The 19,883-nt window shown below is 32.1% G+C and overlaps 1 pseudogene across 1 annotated transcript; it reads right to left on the reverse strand.

Moving 5' to 3' along the window:
• Window positions 1–8,145: 8,145 nt before the first annotated feature.
• On the reverse strand, window positions 8,146–13,878 carry LOC146903223 (cullin-1-like; annotated as a pseudogene). Its single transcript, XR_015022370.1, has 20 exons — window positions 13,740–13,878; window positions 12,976–13,111; window positions 12,763–12,862; window positions 12,481–12,663; window positions 12,318–12,365; window positions 12,035–12,238; window positions 11,561–11,638; window positions 11,286–11,369; window positions 11,090–11,182; window positions 10,932–10,991; window positions 10,505–10,564; window positions 10,336–10,422; window positions 10,019–10,168; window positions 9,880–9,935; window positions 9,685–9,802; window positions 9,430–9,591; window positions 9,178–9,325; window positions 8,873–9,097; window positions 8,601–8,768; window positions 8,146–8,473 (listed from the first exon to the last, which is right to left on the reverse strand). The product of XR_015022370.1 is annotated as a cullin-1-like (transcript).
• Window positions 13,879–19,883: the final 6,005 nt, after the last annotated feature.

A 19,883-nucleotide genomic window follows, 5' to 3' on the forward strand; every position in this document is an offset into this window, starting at 1 on the left:
AAGATAATGCACCAGGCCCTAATGGTTTTGGAGCACTTTTCTATCAACATTTTGAGCGATTGTTCAAGACGTTGTTAAAGTTATGCTGAAATTTTTTACAACTGTTTGGATTTGCCTGGATTCAATTCAAATATTACAGCTCTAATTCCAAACACTCCAAAATGCTTCATCTGTAGACCAATAACAATGTCAAATTCAAATTCAAGACTAGCTCAGATTGTTAATCTGTTGAACTTAATATTGGTTCTCTGCCTTTCATTTACATGGGGGTGCCAACTTTCAAAGGGAATCCAAAAGCAAGTTATCCTTTACCAATACCTGACAGAATAAAGGTGAAACTATCTGCACAGAAAGCTTTTTTTGTTATTTATGGCTCGGAGGTTCAATTAGTGATTCAAAAGCATGTTAATTTACAACATTTGAGTTTTATTCATGGTCAGTTTCATTGCTCTGAGATATTTTGAAGTGTTTGAGGAATTTCATATGGAAGGTGATACTGAAAGTAGAAAAATGATGACAGTTTCAAATAGGGTTAATATGTGTTTACCTCCTGTATTTGGGCGAGTTCCGGTTCCCCCCTGTGAAAAATTTTGTTAAGATTCCGACCCTGTAATTTGAAGATTCCGTCGAAAACACCCCTGGTCAAACCTGGCACACGCCAGGTGTTGATGTGGCGCGCCACGTCACCTTTTTATGATGACGTGGCACGCTGATTGTATAATTATTTTATTTTTTTTTATATTGTACACGTGGCATTTTTTATTTTTTTATTAAAAAAATATTTTTTTAAAAATTTTAAAATTTTTTTTTAAAACAAAACGGAAAAAATTCTTAACAAATAAAAAAAATGAAAAAAATACTGAAAAAATTAATAAAAATGAAAACAAAAATCTGGAAAATTTTAAAATTAAAAAATAAAATCTGGAAAAATAAAAAAAATGAAAACATCCTGGAAAAAATTAATAAATTTCTAAAAATTCATATTTCCAGATTTTTTTCAATACCGGAAAAATGAAAAAATTCATTTTTTTCAGAAAGTACTTTTCAAAAATGTCCTCAATTTTCAATACAAATAATTTCCAGTTTGTTTTTATCCTCAATTTTTAAATATTAGAAAATATTCTCAAATTTGTAACACATCGTAAAAAAATTGAAAAAAAATCTGAATTTTCCTAAATTTTTAAATAAATTTGTACACAGATTTTTAAAAATAAAAATATTTTCAAGATTTTTTTTTTTGTTGAGAAAATTTGAAAAACTTCTTTTTCGAAAAATAAAAACAATCTGGATTTTTTTTTAATATTTATGATGTGTTACATGTTTTATTTGTATTGAAAATAGAGGACATTTTTTAATAGAAACAACCAATCCCAAAGAGCTGATTAATCTTTTTTCAAAAATTTCAAGATTGATCATTTTCAAAATTTTCAAGATTAATCATATTTATAAAAATCATGTCCGAATAACAGGATACAATGTATATTGATTGACACCGGTATATAAATCATGTTATACGGTTGAAAGACAAGTACTTTCCGAAAAAAAAAAGAATTTTTCTTTCCGGTATTGAAAAGAATCTGGAAATATGAATTTTTCAAAATTTATTAATTTTTTCCCGAATGTTTTCATTTTTTTTAATTTTTCCAGATTTTATTTTTTATTTTTAAAATTTTCCAGATTTTTGTTTTCATTTTTATTAATTTTTTCGGTATTTTTTTATTTTTTCAGAATTTATACAGTCAGCGTGCCACGTCATCATAAAAAGGTGACGTGGCGCGCCACATCAGCACCTGGCGTGTGCCAGGTTTGACCAGGGGTGTTTTCGACGGAATCTTCAAATTACAGGGTCGGAATCTTAACAAAAATTTTTACAGGGGGGAAAACCGGAACTCGCCCAAATTACAGGGGGTAAACACATATTAACCCTTTCAAATAAGTCTGATATTTTTTTTCCTACAAAAAAAGTCTTATACTTTTTTTAAGGGGTCTAATTGTTTGATCTAGCTTTTCCACTGTCTAACAGCTCCTTGTAAAACAAAGTTAAAAATATAATTTTAAGAAAGAAGTTAAAGTTGTTTAGTATTCTTTATTTTTTTAATTTAAAAGATATTTTTTAGTTAAAAGTTGTTTGGTAAAATATTGAACAAAACTTTGAATTTATTATGAATTAACATAATAAATAAAAAATATTTAAAACATAAAAGATATTTTCTTAGAAATACTATATTTACTCAATGACGTTAGTTTTATGTAACATGAATACAAATTCATATTATCATATAAAAGGATTTTTTTCTTCTTCGAAAGAATCATATATTTTTTTTGTAGTGTTGATTTTTGTTTTTGGTAGTGTCAAAAGAATCTTATAAAAGGACTTGTTAAATATTTAAAAAGGAGAAATAATTTAAGGAAGTTTAAAAAATAACATAGATAATGTCAAAAGAGTTTGTCAAATTTAAAATATAAATCATCTTGTTTGAAAAAAAAAACATAAATCATCGCAAACTCAAACATTTCTACTCTCCATCAATGCAACTCTTATTTGATTTCTAACTTCATGTAGCCTCCATTTTGTACACTTTTTAGATTATATAAACCGATTTCTTCATTTATATTTCTTTATTCATTACGCTCAATAATATATTTAGAGATACCATCACATTTATTAAACTCTTCATCTTCAACTCCACATATTTGAATAAAGTTGTGGAGTGTTGTTGTTGCAACTATGATCTTTTGTTGTTTGATAAGTGAAAATGGTCGCATATCACATAAGGAATATGCGTTCCATCTATTTTACCAATGTATCCTTCAAAATGAGGCCAATACCTACAATCATTTTTTATCTTGGAATTTCCGCAAAGCTAAAATATGGAGGCCTTACAATTTCCTTTGCTAATAAACGTAAAATTTTCAAAACTTCCCCAGACTTTCTACTCTCAGTTTTTTCTGATTTTCTGAATTTATTTTGAACATTTCGATCAGTCTCACTATGTGCGCAATGTAACACCCCGTTTTCCCAACATAAAAATTTCATATAAAATCAGAGTATTTAAATCACAAACGGAATGTCACGTACTTATTGAAAGTCATAAAATAGATAATAATAATTATCCTTCAAAATTCAACATAGCAAAATCTGAAACTTCGCAGCGGAAAATAGTTCAACATAATAAAAGCTTGGCACGCAGGCCTCATCAAAAATCTCATATGTCTTAGTCAATATTTATTCATAAAAAGTTCATAAAAGACACGTAAGGAATAGAACTAAAAGCGATCCCCATCCCGTTACGTATCAGAGCACCTAGACACAATGTGAGGAGTCCTCTCACGTACGCCTCTAGTCTTTATTACCTGCAAGTTACCCATACGAAGGGCAACATTTTCAAGCAGAAGGGGTGAGATTGCACAGTCAACAAATTAAGCATATAATTCATCAAATGCATTTAACAACATAAAACATTATTAACATATCAAACATTTGTCACTTAACATCTTATCAAATCATAATCAGTTATCATCATCAAATATCATCATTAGTTCGTAAACAAATATCATCTTTAATTCATAAGCAAAAATCATCTTTAAATCATAATCAAGTATCATCATATATTTAACAACTTAAGACATCATAAACATCAACATTGATAATCATTTAGTATCATATTATTATCATCATCAATCATAAACAAACATCATCATCAAAACATAATCAAACATCATCATCAAAACATCATCATCAAACATAATCAAACATCATAAACGTCAACAACAATAATCATTTATCATCTTATAATCATCATAACAGCTTCTTAATCAAGATCATAATCGACTTCATAATCATAATCATAAACAACTTCATAATCGACTCGACTCTTGACTTGACAATGCGACACAACTTGACAATGCAACTCTTGACAACTTAAATCATCGTGAAACTTCTTGGTATGCAAATGCATGTGGTACCATTCAGGGCATCAAGCCCCCAACATATATGAGCGTAAATAGGCTCTTCATCAAGGTGAGCATAAAGCTGCCTGGCCTCAAGCCCCCAACGTAGTTTGAGCATTAAGCTGCCGGGCCTCAAGCCCCCATCTTTAATGAGTATGCAATGGACTCAATCTTCCTACAGCTTAAACAACATCATAACATCTCTTGTAATTCCATAAACATGGACAACTTCTTAACTCTTTACAACTTAGACCGACTCATGCAACTACAAGACATTAAATGGTCAACAACATCGAACAACAGCAAATACAACATATACCAGTGCCTGAATGTCTCAACATCATTTGAGGAATAAATTACATCAATATAAATATCATAAAACATCATAACATTACTCATGCAACATTACTAATAATCTCAGTCATATAAACAGACTTCTGGAACATCTGGAAACATCCTAAACAACCCTCATTCTTACTTCTAAGATTAACTCATGACTACACGTGCGAAAGGATCGCATGGAAAACAGTTTTGGGCAACTAACAGCTTAACTCGCAATGGCGAGTGATTTGCTCGCAATGGCGAGTGTCTGGGTGAGCTCGCAATGGCGAGTGATTTCACTCGCAATGGCGAGTGTCTGGGTTGCTCGCAGTGGCGAGCGATCTTGCTCGTAGTTGCGAGCGTCTGGGGTAGCTCGCAGTGGCGAGCGATCTTGCTCGCAGTTGCGAGCGATGACAGTCAGGCTCGGGCAGAAACCTAAAAATCTCAACTTTTCTTCTGTCCTCATGATTCTAACATCAAAACAACATCTAATTATCACCTTATGGGATATCTAAGGTCTGTACACGAGTTTGGCTTCATTCTAATGGAATTTCATGGTTCAATCATCAAATTGGTCATAAACCTAATCTCTCAATTCTCAACAAAACTCAACCTAATTCATGCTAAATCCATTTTTCAGAATCATACCCTTAATAATATTGAAAGTTAGTCTCACCCTTACCTGGTTTTGGATGAAATCCCCTTGTTCTCCTTTTTCTGACTTTTCTCCCTTTTTCTCCAAAAGCGTTTCACGTAAAAACGTTTCTAACTTATGTCTGCCCTATTTATTTCTCCCTATTACTCTTCTCACCTCTAAACTAACTCATTTCACCTCACAACCCAACTTTTAATATTTTTATTTTATTTCTCATATTTTATTTTATTTTATTTAATAATAAAATAAGTCGCACCAACATTATAACTTCACAAAATCATATACTCGCACATATGAATCATATAAATATATGCTAAAACTCTTTAAAATAATTAAATAATTAAGACGGGCGTTACACGCAACACTAAAGAAACATAAATGTCTCTAATTATGTCATTTCTTTAGATGGACATAACCGTCCTTTACTCACCAATAATTTTTTAAGTTTCCATGTGGCATGAGATTCCATCCTAAACATGTTATAACTTTCGCCTAGAGTGTTAAGAGTTTCTCGAACCCAAGTCCATCAATGAGAATACAAAAATGTACTACCTTGCTTCATTAAATATTTCATGTGATAATCATAAGCGATTACTGTTCCAGCATAATATATCTTATAAAATCCGCATTTTCTTTTTTTAACTTTTCTCCAATGCTTGTTGATTTGATTAGAAGACACCATCATTTTGATTCAATATTTTCTATTGGTACATCCTCAATAGTATTTTTGCAACTAGATTCGTATGGTCCCTCCAAAGCTAGTATACATTGCTATTGACTTGTTGTCAGTTTTCCCAAATATAAATTCCATTTCGTCAAGAAATTTCAATCCCGACATCAAAATTTTGCATATTTCACATTCCCCTACATAACCAATAAAGGAGATTTAGACGAACCACTCTCCTTTGGCAGGAAGGTAATTCGTTTGTGGAGCTGAAGAATATATATAGGAATACGGTTCATGGACTTGGCGGAAATTAAGTGGAAATAAAATTAGATTTTTTTGGCATTGGCCGGGGTTCAACCTTGCATATTTTATGCATTGTTCCAACGAACTGACCTAAGCTCACGATGAAGAAAAAAGAATTAGATTTGGCGCTACTACTGTAATAGATTTTTTTTTATTGACATATAATATTAATATTAAAAAAATAGGAGAAAAAATGTCTAGCGTGAATCAAATTGAGGTCTATGAAATTCAGTTCCGTGTTAAGTAGAAAAATGTAGAACTACTTAACAGGAACTGAATTTCATAGACCTCACATCAATTCACGCTAGACACCTTTCTTGTATTTTTTTATGATATTGTGTTTGACCTACTATTTTTTATTACTTAACTATGTTCTTAAGGCACAAACGAACATGACCCTAATTTTAAAACTTGTTGGCCGTATTTCGATCTTTTGAATTCATTGTGCTAGCTGTTTCATTCTGTTGAGTTTGGATCTGCTTCAGTCCTTGTTTCCTCCAGTTTCCCAGTTCTTTGTCTGGATGAATGACATATGTCAAATGAAAAAAGCAATGTCTGGGATTAAAACAAGCAAAGTTAACATTTCACTGTTCCTCTCCTTTTCAGAAATACCATAAATTCATCTTCTTCTTTTGCCGTCGACATGTTGCCTCACCGCCGCCGTGAAGACCAATCGATCGCCGCCGATTCGCCGTTACTGTGTTGTCCTTACCGCTGCTGTGTTGTCCTTGAATTGATTAATTTGCATAAAAATATATGCATTGATTTTGCATAAAATCTGCAACATTTAGCAGCAACATTGGAGAAAAATTCTGCATTATTTCTAGATTCCATATATTCTTAACCGACCTCGAATTGATTACAGTGATACTGTCACCATATAACTTCATGTCAATACACAATTGTGCTCTAAATTGAGAAAGGGGAAAGATGGAGTGGGACTTTAGAAGCTAATTGACAATTAAATTAACATTGGGATGCAGTGCCGGTGGTAACTGGCAACGAATTCTTCTTCTCATGGCGTCGGTATCACACATCGGCGAGACGGTGGTGATACGGTGACAAGTTGCAGCGATGCGGTGGTAAGATGACGACGGAAAGTAGAGAGGACGAAGAGGATTAAAGTAGACAACTGATCTCTGTTTACTGTGCAAACTAAAAAAATAGGGAATTTATGAATTTTTAATCCCAGCCATTGCTTTTTTCATTTGACATGTGTCATTCATCCAAACAAGGAACAGGAAAACTGGAGGAAACAAGAACTGGAGCAAATCCAAACTCCATTTTGTTAACTGGATCGTGATATTTCATTTTAAAAACTAACGTTTATTCAATTTTGATTAATGAATATAACTCCATTAAAAAAGAGTTGGTTACAGTTTCTAGCACAGTAGATAGCACTACATAGATGAGAAATTTATTCAGAATAATACATAAGAGGAACTTATAATCTTGTGACACCGAACTATGATTCGTAGCATGCTTATTCATAGCTTATCTGTTTATTCCTGTCGAGTCTCTATTCTAAAAACTTTGGAGCACTGGATAAAAAAATTCATTTTGAATGGAGATATATCTAAAAAGAAGCTTTTTACAGAGTTGCTTGGAAAAAGGTTTCTGCACCTTTTGAAGGATGTTTGGGAATTAGATCTCTTATATGTCTCAATGAAGATGCTAACCTCAAGCAATGTTGGGACATGATTCACTCAAAAGAAGATTGGGAAAAGAATGTTAGAAGCAGAGTTCTTAGAAATGGGAATACAATTCAACATCATATCTTCTCGTCTTTATGGAGTGGTATTAAACAAGAATATCAAGTAATCAATAACAACTCATCCTGGCTAATTGGTAATGGTCAAATGATCAATTTCAAAATATCAATCTATATTAAAGGTCAAAATTATACATTGACATATGTAAAACAATCATCTAAATAACTCATTTTGGGACAAAGCGAGCATGTAAAACTGAAATAAGTAGACTTGCTTTGACCAAAGTACCGAGAAACATTGAAGTTGAATTGAACATGTTTAGTGGATATGAGAATGGTTTGATGGATGGAGTGAAGTTAAGGAGGAAAGTGACAGAGGTTAAGAATTTAATCAGATTATGATATAACAATGTATTATTTACAGTAGTATGTAATGTAACATTGGAAGCTCTTCCACTAAGCAGGCACCTCCAAGAACTAAAATGTAGATGACCATGTATTCATTTATTTGCTCTATATTTATATGGACACATAAAATCGTACCAAGATTCTCCAATCACTGATTTAAGTAACCGACCATTTACAGTATTATTCACAGTCGCATGTAATATTGGTAGCTTAAAAATCAAATTCAGACGGTATCCATTGCACCATTCTGTACATTAGTACCTTTCATAACTCCACCTGATAGACCTGATAGGTGTTTGGTTCATTTTTATCCCTCTCCAGGTAGCCCCAAGTGATGAGATTATCAATCCATTGCCTCTGGCAGATACCTGAAGGTATTTGAATCATCTTTGTCCCTCTCTAAGTACTCCCGCTCTATCAGATTCTCAATCCGCTTCTTGATTAATTTGATATCAGGCTATAAATCCAATTCCAAAAATGGCAAATTAAAATGCAAAGAAAACGTTTAGCTAACTGAAAAATATTTTCTGCATCAAAACCTTACTTGCATAGACAACAATAAATTGATTGAAGAAGTTTTTCACCTTAAAAATTCGGCCCAACTGCTCATCACACTCCGCAAACAATTGTTGGAGGCTCAAAACTTTCCTGCTCTTCATAATGCGTACAATCGCTAAATCCACAGCATTTTTCCTGTCTTTATCAACATTTTCAACAACCGTCTTCCTTTCATAAACGGGTGGTAGAATGAGCTACGGTCAACAAAATTTAGAAAAAAATTATTAACAGGAAAAAACGATTGAACCGGGATAACAAAGTTTCTAAATCTAACAATGGTTGAAAAGTAAATACAAACCTTTATCGTATCATTTTTAGAAGTATAAGTATATTTGGAATTGAACTCAAAACAGTCGTTTGAGGATATTTTTTGACTGCTAGGCTTTTTCACAAGTATCTGATATTTTCCACTTGACAGAGAATGAAGTAATTTATCAAGGTCTTCCTCGGGCAATTTCAGCTGAGAACTAATCTAAGAATAACTCAACTTATCAGCAGCGTTGAATAGTAGGAGAGCGGCAGCCTGTAAAGACAATTTTCAAACATTTCAATGTCACAATAATCAGCATAACAGGAGATGATTAGTCTCAAGAAGCAAATTACCTGATGTGTTGAGACAATTAACTGAATAGTTTGATTTTCAAACGTGCCAGTGACATTGCAAGTACCCAGTGAGTAAACCCATTTAAGTTTTTTTTTTATGTTCTGTCTCTGTTTTATAAAAGCCTTCAAAAACATCCACACACTTTTTCTGAAACAAACAATTGATTATATTAGCATGCTAGATAATATTTGTCTACATCAGACAACCACTGTTGGAAACTTAAATAACTTCAGCTGGTAATATTATCCTACCATTTCTGGGGGCAGAGTGAGATCAAAGTGTTTAAAGGTGGGCCAATATCCTGTTGAAAGAAGGGTAACTGTCAAGTCAATTCCATGATTTACATGTGAGTTCTCAACTAGATGTCCCTGAAATTTCATCTGATTGTCCTTAGACAATGTCATGTCGTTGATCTGAAATGCATATTTAGAGTGAATCCTCAAATTCGATAATTGGAAAGAAAAAAATATGGCGGACGTTAATTAGCCTCGCAACAAAGAACTAACCATCTTTTCAATTTTTGTTGTGAACAAGTTGCCATATTCCTGCTTCAACCTTTTCACAATATAGTTCTCATGTTTCCTGGCCCCCTTGTTGAAAAGTAGTCTTTGGTGAAGCTTCCAACTGTAAATATAAAAAAATTCAGCAGAAGCTAAAAAATAATATAAAACCTAATACAAAAAATGAGTTTAAAATCTGACCTGAAAAATTCTGCAAAGTGATCCTTGTCACTAGTATATGAAAGCAGCTGGAGTGCCTGTAGAAATTAAACAACTTGAGCATAAACAAAGCATAGTGACGTAAAATCTGACAAAGAATATCTAAACGGTTAAAATCAACCTTCTCAAGGTTTTCTTCGACCTCTTCATCACTCAGCTTCTCACTTCGACCCTTTTTAAGAATATAATCACAGAATAATGCCAACAGTTCTGCAGTGGAACTACCAGCAACAGTTTTATTGCAAAATACCTCAAATGCTTCACGTAATGCCTGAAAAAATAGATAGATTCAGTGAAAAGACATGATTTCCTGAAAAACATTTCATTCCTTTGAGGTGATGGATTCCCAAATGATCAAGTGACAGTACATGAATTTTTGGAAAGAAATACAATTGTTAACATGAAAGCCAACGTAATAACTCCATTTCCTCGACATACCTTAAAGAACGGCAAGCGATTCATAAAGCAATTATGAATATCTGCCATATGCTTGTCATGGAGATCTATGAATTTTTTTACAAGGCCCTGCAATTTCACATTATTAACCTTCAGACTTTTTCTAGCAATTCTAACAAAATAAATAAAAAAAAACTAACTAAAAACAGACATAGGGACTTGCTTGATCTTGATTCTGATCTTGGAAGCCAGAACCACCTGCTGTGGTCTTCTGTAGAGAATAAAAATGAAAACTTGTCAGCAATTAGAAACAAATACCAAATTGGAGCAAATTAGATGCACTAGTGTAAGTAGAAATAATATGTTAAATTGCATGACTCTTCTATACCAATGTATCAGGGAATACCAACTTTTTAAATAATGATTCTCTCTTGTTTTAAGATTATTGTTTATATATAAAGTTTTATACCAATGTATGCTATGTCGTATTACTGCCACATTGTGTCCTATAAAATATTAATTGGGTCTATCGGATAACACCATGGCAATCAGTCGACTAATTAGTAAACACCGAGTTTCAGATAGTGTGAAGCAGAAGATAAAATACTAAAAGTGAGATTATTGAGCATGTACTAAACCTGATTGGTAGCATCTTCTTCAGCAAATGCAACTAAAATTGTACCCTCATCTGTAATAATCTGAAACAAGAAGATAATCATAATACAACATTTCAGAAAGATTAAATAAAGGTTAACCAAAAACAGATAGCAATAGGCAATGACGTAAAAAAACCTACCTGCTTGAATTCATCAACAACATGAATCAGAACTTTATCCAATACTCCAGGTATTTTCTCGTAAAGTTTAACAATCCTAGAGAGGCTGTTCATCTAGGCATAAAGCAAATCAAGAAGATAGTGAAACAGAGGGGTTTTAACTTTTAAGCAATGGAAAATCTATACATCAAACGAAAAAGTAGAACAAAGCAAATACCTCATCATCTCTAAGCAAGGCACAGCAGTGCTCAATATCAAGTAAATGATTTACATGGTTTACCAGCAATTCTTTCTGCACTATCTAATAACAAGAAAATAGTAAATGAGTTTTACGCAACGTGGAGTAAACGAAAAACCAGTACAAGATGAGTTTGTTTCAAAGTTATAGAATCATAATTCCAGGAATGATAAAATCTGAGAGTTTATCATCCTTCATCTAACAAAAATTTTAAAATGAAAACAAGACAAAAAAGAAGTTCGATTTACACTTACCTCTATGAGTTTCTGCTCAGTGCTAGAGTGCAAGTATTGAGATAGTCTATTCTTCTCTCTTCTCAGGCAATACTCAGCCTGCAAGTATAGGGATAAAAATTGGTAACAGTGTGGCAAAAAAAAAAAGAGAGTATTTAAAACTAAGAAGGTGATATACATAAATGTACATTTAAAATTATATAGATGCGGAGAGTTTTAAAATAGAGTCAAATAGATACTGTCTATCACTGTTACATTCGTGTCAGACATCTAAGCATGCGGTTACATTCAATTACTTATATTTTCCAAAAAAGCCACCGGTGTCTACACGTCTGTGATTCATAGATGGATATACACGACAATGTATACCACTTTTACACTGTCATCCAATCAAATTTGACAGTTTGGCCACATCATTATGTTGTTTTTAAAGATAACTTATTTGAAACTAAAATGTGGTGAAACCTTAGGTTAAACTAATACAAACAGACATACATTTTGCATGTAATCTGACCGCGACATGGCCTGAATCCAGATTGCAGAATTAAGTCTGTAGTAGTCTTTAGTGGAGTTCAACATGAGCATTTCAAAATCGTTTTTATAGCATTCCATCTTTCCCCTATCAATCTCAACAAAAATATCCACAATATTTTTTAACAACAGCCTATCTACTTGCTCATTCCTACGCTCTTGGCGAATCTGCAACAAGAAACATGATTATTGCACACGGATTATCAGAAGCACAGTCTATCATCGCACTGATTAAGGACAAACTTACGAGAGCAAGCATTGCTTCGATAACATCAAACCTTGCTTCCATATAAACCTATAACGAAATTTGATGTATTAGAATAAATTAAGTAATGATTGAGGCAGAGAGTATCGATATATACCAAGACTAAGCTCTAAAAAACATTGACTAAGAGATATCAATAACAGACCGTATCACGAAATGAAGTAAGCCCAACTACTTTGAGTGTAGGCAGGCCGCGTGCTGGTAAGAAGCGATCAAGATGGTGTAAGAAGTGTGAAAGCCACCTAACCAAGACCTTATGATTTAACCATCTCTGGACAAGCTCTCTCAGCAGGAATACATCATGCTTTCCTATTACAGAAGGCAGAACCTAAAAATAAAATAAAATAAATTGAAAAATAAAGAGTCAAACTCAGTTAGACATACATGAAAAAAGGAATTCAAGAAAAACATAAACAGTGGTCCTTACAACAGAACTGTTGTACTCATCCATTGCTTCCTTGTATTTGTCATAAAGCCTCATTGAAAAATCGAACGGAGGCTTCTGAGTGCACATATTGTATATGGTTCTGTTACGGTTAATTAAGGAAAAACGAACAACAAAATCCAACTAATCATTAATAGACAATGCAACAGAGTAAAAGACAACAAAAACAGTAAATGAATCCCATATTAAGGATGCGTGTGCAAATTCATGTATTCCTCTCCACTGAATTTGGTTTTTGTGGATCCTTCTAAAATCATTTTCACCTTTGCAAATGCTCTCTCCATTTCGCCCCAACCTTCATTGAAATCGGCAATTTTTGGGGCCATTGTAGCTGCAGAATTATCAATTACATTCATAGTTCAGTGCAAAGGGTTTTGAAAATGGTTTGCAGTGTCGTTTTGAATGTAAAAAAAAAAAAAACTAAAGACTGCAAAATTATTCAACTAAGAGTAACATACTCCTAAATCGATAAACCAACAAATAATGCAGTAGCATGTGAATGTACGAAAAAGCAAATAATTCCTAAATTGATGAACCAAAAACACTAAACTAAAGAGGCAAAAAAACAGTTCTAAATTGAAGAAACAAACGACGACAACAAACTAAAATTAAGGCACAAAATTACTCAACTATGAGTAACATATTTCTAAATTGATAAATTAAATCAACAAAACAAACAATCCAGTAGCATGTGATTGTGTAAAAAAAACAAGAAACAATTTCTAAATAGATGAACCAAAAAACCTAAAATTCCTGAACCAGATCTGAAATTCCTGAACCAAAAACACTAAACTAAAGAAGCAACAAACGAAACTCTAAACTGAAAGAAAAAGAGACTAAGAACCCTAAACTAAAGCATCAATGCAATGACAAACTCTAAATCCCTAAAAGAAAGTCAAGAAGAAGTAACAACATGAAAGAGAGATAATAGAAACAAAGATTTCGGTGGAAGATCATACCTAACTGTTGCGTGTGTGAAATGTAGATGTAGATTCGAAAACGAGAAAGATCACGCGAGAACGAAGAGTTCGGTGCAGAGCACGAAGAATTGCGCGTTGAAATGGCGGTTTGAATGTGTTATGGATTGCGCGGTGAAATGGTGGTTTGAATGTGTTTTGGAGAGTGAGGGCTATAATATTATTAAATAGGTAAATAGTCATTTTTGTCCCTGAATATATAATAAATAATCATAATATTCCTTTAATATATCGAAATTCTAAAATAATTTTTGATAGTGCATTGCGTTAGTATATTTACTTACTATCATATCAGTTTGTAAGTTTACTTTCTTACTATCGTATCAATCTTTGTAAGTATTTATTTACTGTCATATTAGCCCGTATAAGAAAAAAGTTATTGTCAACATTGATGATTATTTATCATATCAGTTTGTAAGTTTACTTTCTTACTATCGTATCAATCTTTGTAAGTATTTATTTACTGTCATATTAGCCCGTATAAGAAAAAAGTTATTGTCAACATTGATGATTATTTTAATGTCAGAGATATTTTGATCAACAGAGTGCACTATCAATGAATATTTTGAAATTTCAATATATCGAAGGACTACTCTCACTAAGGTGGGACTAGGTCAGATTGAATCGGACTTTGCTTAAATAGGTCAGACCTAGTTTAAAAAACCAAAGTCTAAGTACGTCCTATTAGCCTGTCAAAGACTTTATTTTAAGTTTGGTCTGACCTTTTTAAAAGTTTAGTTTGTGTTAAGGATTTAAAATATAACATTTGACATATTTATAAAAAGTTTAATAAGCATGTAAAGTTGTAAACCATTTGGTCGACAAATTATAAGACAACCATAATTTACAAAGAAAAAGTAGGTATTTACACAAAAACCAAAGCAATAGAGAGATAAAATAAAAAATAATGTGAGTATGAGAGAGAAATTTGTTACAAAAAATATCATAAAATAAATATTCAAATATCATTTCTCTTTTTTAAAAGGTTAATGGGCCAGGAAAAATTTTGTAGAGCATGTACGTCCAGTTTTTTTCACTTTATTAGCATATATTGTTTGTATATCCGATATAATTTTGTAGAGCATGTACATCAATTTTAAAGAGACTGATATGCATATATTTTACCCATTGCCTTTTTTTTTGCACTCGTTGAAATTAGAACAAGAGGGTAATACCAAGACTTTTGTAACTCAGTGGATTGCATACATTTGACATTTGCCTTTTTTTTTTTACCCGTTGGAATTGTAATAACTTAATAAGAGAGTAATACCAAAAGTTTTGTAACTCATAATCTCAAACGTCAAACTAAAATCGCAAAAAAAAAAAAATTGTGGTATCGAAAATTTGAATGAACCAAAATTTATCAATATAATGGAGTCTATGTAATTGCACATATATGGATTGGTCTGGTAGGCTTTTCTATAAGCATTAGGTTTTTTGAAAAGCTTAAGCCTAACCTATTTACTAAACGAACTAGGCCGAATCGAGCTTTAAATAGGCCGAATCATAGGCCTCTAATAGGTGGCTTAACCTATTTCCAACCCTAACTATGATTATTTCTTACAAATTTATCCGTCTTTCTTTCTTTTATTTTTTGCTAAGACCCGCTCAAATTACAATTGATGGTATAATGGTATATTATTATATATTATATTATATATTATAAAGTAAAACAATACTCCATAAAAAAATAATTTAACATGCCAATACAAATTGGGTCTAATAGAAAGAATTAAACTCCTACTACTATACTCTGTATTGTGAATCCATGTTAATTTTTTTACTGGAAGAGACACCTGAAATATGATTGGTTTAATTCAAGCTGTTTTTTCATGTAAAACTAATATTATAATTTTATTGAAACTTTTTTTTATATAGTTATTTTTATCTTTAAATATATAACGGATATTCATAACAGTCCTTCAATATATCCGAATTCTAAAATAATCCTTGATAGTGCATTACGTTAATCAAAATAGTTTATAACAATAGATTGTTTTGTTAATACTATTATATCATTACATTAATATACTTACTACGATATCAATCTCTGTGAATATTTATTTATTGTCATATCGGTCCGTATAAGAAAATGTTATTGTCAACATTGAGGATTATTATAATGTCAAAGACTATTTTGATTAGCGGAGGGCCAAATCAATAAATATTTTGAAATTTCAATATATCGAAGGACTATTTTAACTACTTATTACACATTTAGTAATGAAAATAAATATTTGCCCTTTTTTTTTCTTTTTCTTTTTTCACTAACATCCGCTCGAAATACAATTAATGGTATATCATTATATGGAAAGTGTACGCTAAGCAAGAGACACACGACTACCCTGTTTCCTGGCTTATTATAAAATCATCCAAGTGGAGGGGAGAACTTACTTATTTTTATTTTTTTAATTACGAACATTGTAAAATGAGTTTTAGAAAATTGAATTAACAACGTTATAAATAATCATATAATATTTTAAAAACACTTAATTTATTTTAGAAAAAACATTTTACATTGTTCGTAATTTAAGAAATAAAAGTGAACTCGCACATCCCTTTCCTTCTAAACATTCATCAAAACACGCCATAAAAGTTTGTTGCCCTTTTTATCTATCTATAACTTCTACTCCCTCCGGTCACATTTATAAGCAAAAAACCACTTTTTAGGTTCATTGAATACTTAATGTATTTGGTATATATTATAGACCAAATACATTGGGTGTTGAATGAACCTAAAAAGTGGTTTTTTGCTTATAAATGTGACCGGAGGAAGTATTCTATAACAATCTATAAAGGCAATACCAATGTCTGGTATGACTTATTTTACTTTCATAATTACCCTCAGTAGTTACCACCACTTAAATTACACAATGACAACTTGAATAGATCTACACATTTTCAAATTCACTCCGGTGTCACGTGTGTTCCAAAACTATCAAATGCATGTTTCCCTTTCCTTTTTCCAATATTAAGGTTGCGTGTTTCATATAACTCCTTCGCAATTTCTGAAGTGCATAATTTGCTCGAGTACAATTTGTCCCAACTATGGATATGTACGAGCAAGCAAGATCGATACCGATAACTACAAGTTGAATTTGATAAATTGCAATTTTTCAATATGAAATGAGGTTTGACTTCAAGAAATTTTTCAATATGGACTTTAAGAAATTTGATAAACTAAATTGTTCGTAATTTACGTGCCTTCTATTTTATATTTTCAATTCATAGATGCAGTCACTCAAATCAACAAAAGCGAAGGCACGTAAAAGATCAAGATTTAGCATTGGAAATGATTTTTGGAATGGAAATTAAACCATTTGCATAATAGACATTCCCATGTCAGTAAACTAAATTGTTGCACACAAATAACTATATATAATTTAATACCTTTCATAATATTATGGTTAATCGTATATTTTCAAAAAGTGAAATCATTGAGAAACATAACAAAATTAAGACGATAGGTTAAAAAAAAAACATAGTGCTTGTACCAAAAAAAAAAAAAAAAACATAGTGCAGAACATCCCTTCTGTATTGCTATGTTCCGTCTCTTCTTTCCTCCAAAATATCTTTCTCTTTAAATTGTAACAACGTGATTGGATCAGTCTCATCCACACGCGGGTGAAGAAGAAGAGTAATGCATAATTTTTTTTTTTAAAGAAAGAATTGTGATCAATACAATATGGTATTTCTACCAAAATTTGGAAATTAGGATGTGGCCGTCTTAACTAATCTGTAGAAGATGTATTACAAATCTTATGTGCATCTTGCCAATTATGAAGCATAGTTTTTGCTCTCTCCACAACATAAACTAGAACATCAATTACTTCATTCCACACTCTGTTGTTTCTTTGTTTTCAGATACTCCACATCACACAGCATAATAAAGCTACATCTTCCTTAGATAAATCATGTAATGCTTTGAAAATAATATTCTTGCTATCCATATCTTGTTGTAGCAAAATAGAAATAGAAGAAAAGAAAGGAAGCATACTTCAAACATTTAAGCTAGATGAACATTGAAAAAATAAATGAAGTGTATCCTCACTGCCCACCGTACACAATGCACAATTCTTAGGACATGTGACTCCTTTATCTTTAAGACGTACACGAGTTCGTAAGCAATTTCTCTAGATTCGTTACATAATTATTATTTTTTTACCTTTGGGGGAATCTTAAGCATCCAAATTAGATTCCAAGAGCCTTGCACCTTGCAATGGGATGTATCAAGTAATTATTGCACACAAAAATGGTATGCACTACGAACAGAGTATTCACCGTGATTTTCTTTTTTCCATATGAGTCGATCTTCCGTCACTGATGGGTAGAGTGGTGCGTTCACTATAAGTTCAACTACCTCGTGATCAAAAATTGACTGTAGGAAAGATAGATTCCATTCCTTGCGGTCATGTAGTATGCAATCTGAGACTCTTAGATTAGCTAGAGGAAAATATCCATCAACATGTGGGATAAGTGTAATATCATTTGCAATCCACTTGTTATACCAAACCGAGATATCTTCACCATCACCTATCCTCCATCTGCTTCCACCTTTGAGAATAAATTTAGAATTACATATGGTTTGCAATACAAAACTAAACTAGGTTTATTAACAAAAATAAAACGAAGCTATTTTGGGCTAGCTTTACGACGTCCGACCCAACCCAAAATATGGGCTAATGGGCCCATCCCATTTTTGACAGCTCTAACTTCCCTTCATGAGGCGACGACTTTATAATCAGTTGATAGATTATCCTTCTTCTAATCTTTAATTAACGTTTCATGGTTTTTCGATGTATCAGTTGATAGTCAACTTTCAAGTATGAGTGATTACATCAAAAAATATCTTTTTTATTTGTAACATATTTTCACATGTAATGTAGTTTTTGTTATTATATCTTTTGATTGTAATGAAGAGAAATTTGTATGTATGGCCAACCATTTTTTTTTAAACATAATTCTTCTGATTGTACTGACAAGGCAATTGCATTGGTTAAGAAAATTAACGACCAGGGTATTAAGCCAGATGTTCGCACATACACTATGTTGATTGATAGACTATGCAAAGGTGGAAGACTTCTTTAGTCTTGCCTCTTTGGTGCAGATAAGGTCAAGCAATTGTTTGGCTTTTGATTTTTTCTTCTGATTGTATCAGTAATTTTCTCATCTTTGATCTTAGTATTATTTAGACAATTTGACATTCCTTGTGCCATTGTCTTTTTTACTATTGAAATGTTTATTTGTTTTTTCAAAAAAAAAAAAATCAGTATCACTAATCACCACTCCCACGTCTCATTTCAAGTGTGTCATTTCAGGCCCAACTAAATATCATTTCCATTTATAAAAAGGGTAATGTTAACTGGTGTTTCTGGGGCACTGCTTAACAAAGCAAATGTAGTAAGTATTGCATTGAAACTTGTGTTATCAACTCCTCAAAAACATAAAAAGTGTTATTTTCATTTTACAATTTCTTTTTTTAGGTTCTTAACCAGTGCCCCCGGGGGCACCGGTTAACATGACCGTGTTATACCCTAATTTTGGACCTAAAAATACTAGTCAATTTTTCTTTTCTTGCATTATAAGTCATTTGAACTGTCTCTGATCAATTGCATCTTTCTCTGCATTTCATTTCAATATTGTTTGCAAAAATTCACATGCAAGGGTATCTTAGTCATTTCCCATGATAAAATCTCTTTTAACCTTTAAAACTTTGTTTGAGTCCTTTCAAGTAGGTTGAATAAGTCTTTGTTTCACTCTATGTCAAAATCCGTTCCAAAATTTGCATTTAAAGTCATTTTGAGTCAGTTTTGCCCCTAGGGGCATTTTAGTCATTTCAAGTGTCAAGTTACTGTTTAAGTCCTAAAAATTGTCTCTGAGTCTTTTAATTTTGCCTGTATAAGTCTTTGTTTCATTTCTCTGTTAAAAATCCATTTTTAAGTTTGCATCTGAACCATTTTTAGTCGTTTTCAGCCCCAGGGGCATTTTAGTCATTTCACACGAAATTTCGGCAGAGAGGTACTTTAAAGTACCTCATTTAGGCCATTGGTTCGTTTTAGTCCGTTTTGTCAGTTTTAATTGTTTCACTTTACGTTTAGTCAGGTTTACCAATTTTAAACCCAATTT

The sequence above is a fragment of the Medicago sativa genome, chromosome 8 (assembly GCF_051527215.1).
Source record: "Medicago sativa cultivar Bolivia chromosome 8, Bolivia_mono, whole genome shotgun sequence".
Classification (NCBI taxonomy): domain Eukaryota; kingdom Viridiplantae; phylum Streptophyta; class Magnoliopsida; order Fabales; family Fabaceae; genus Medicago; species Medicago sativa.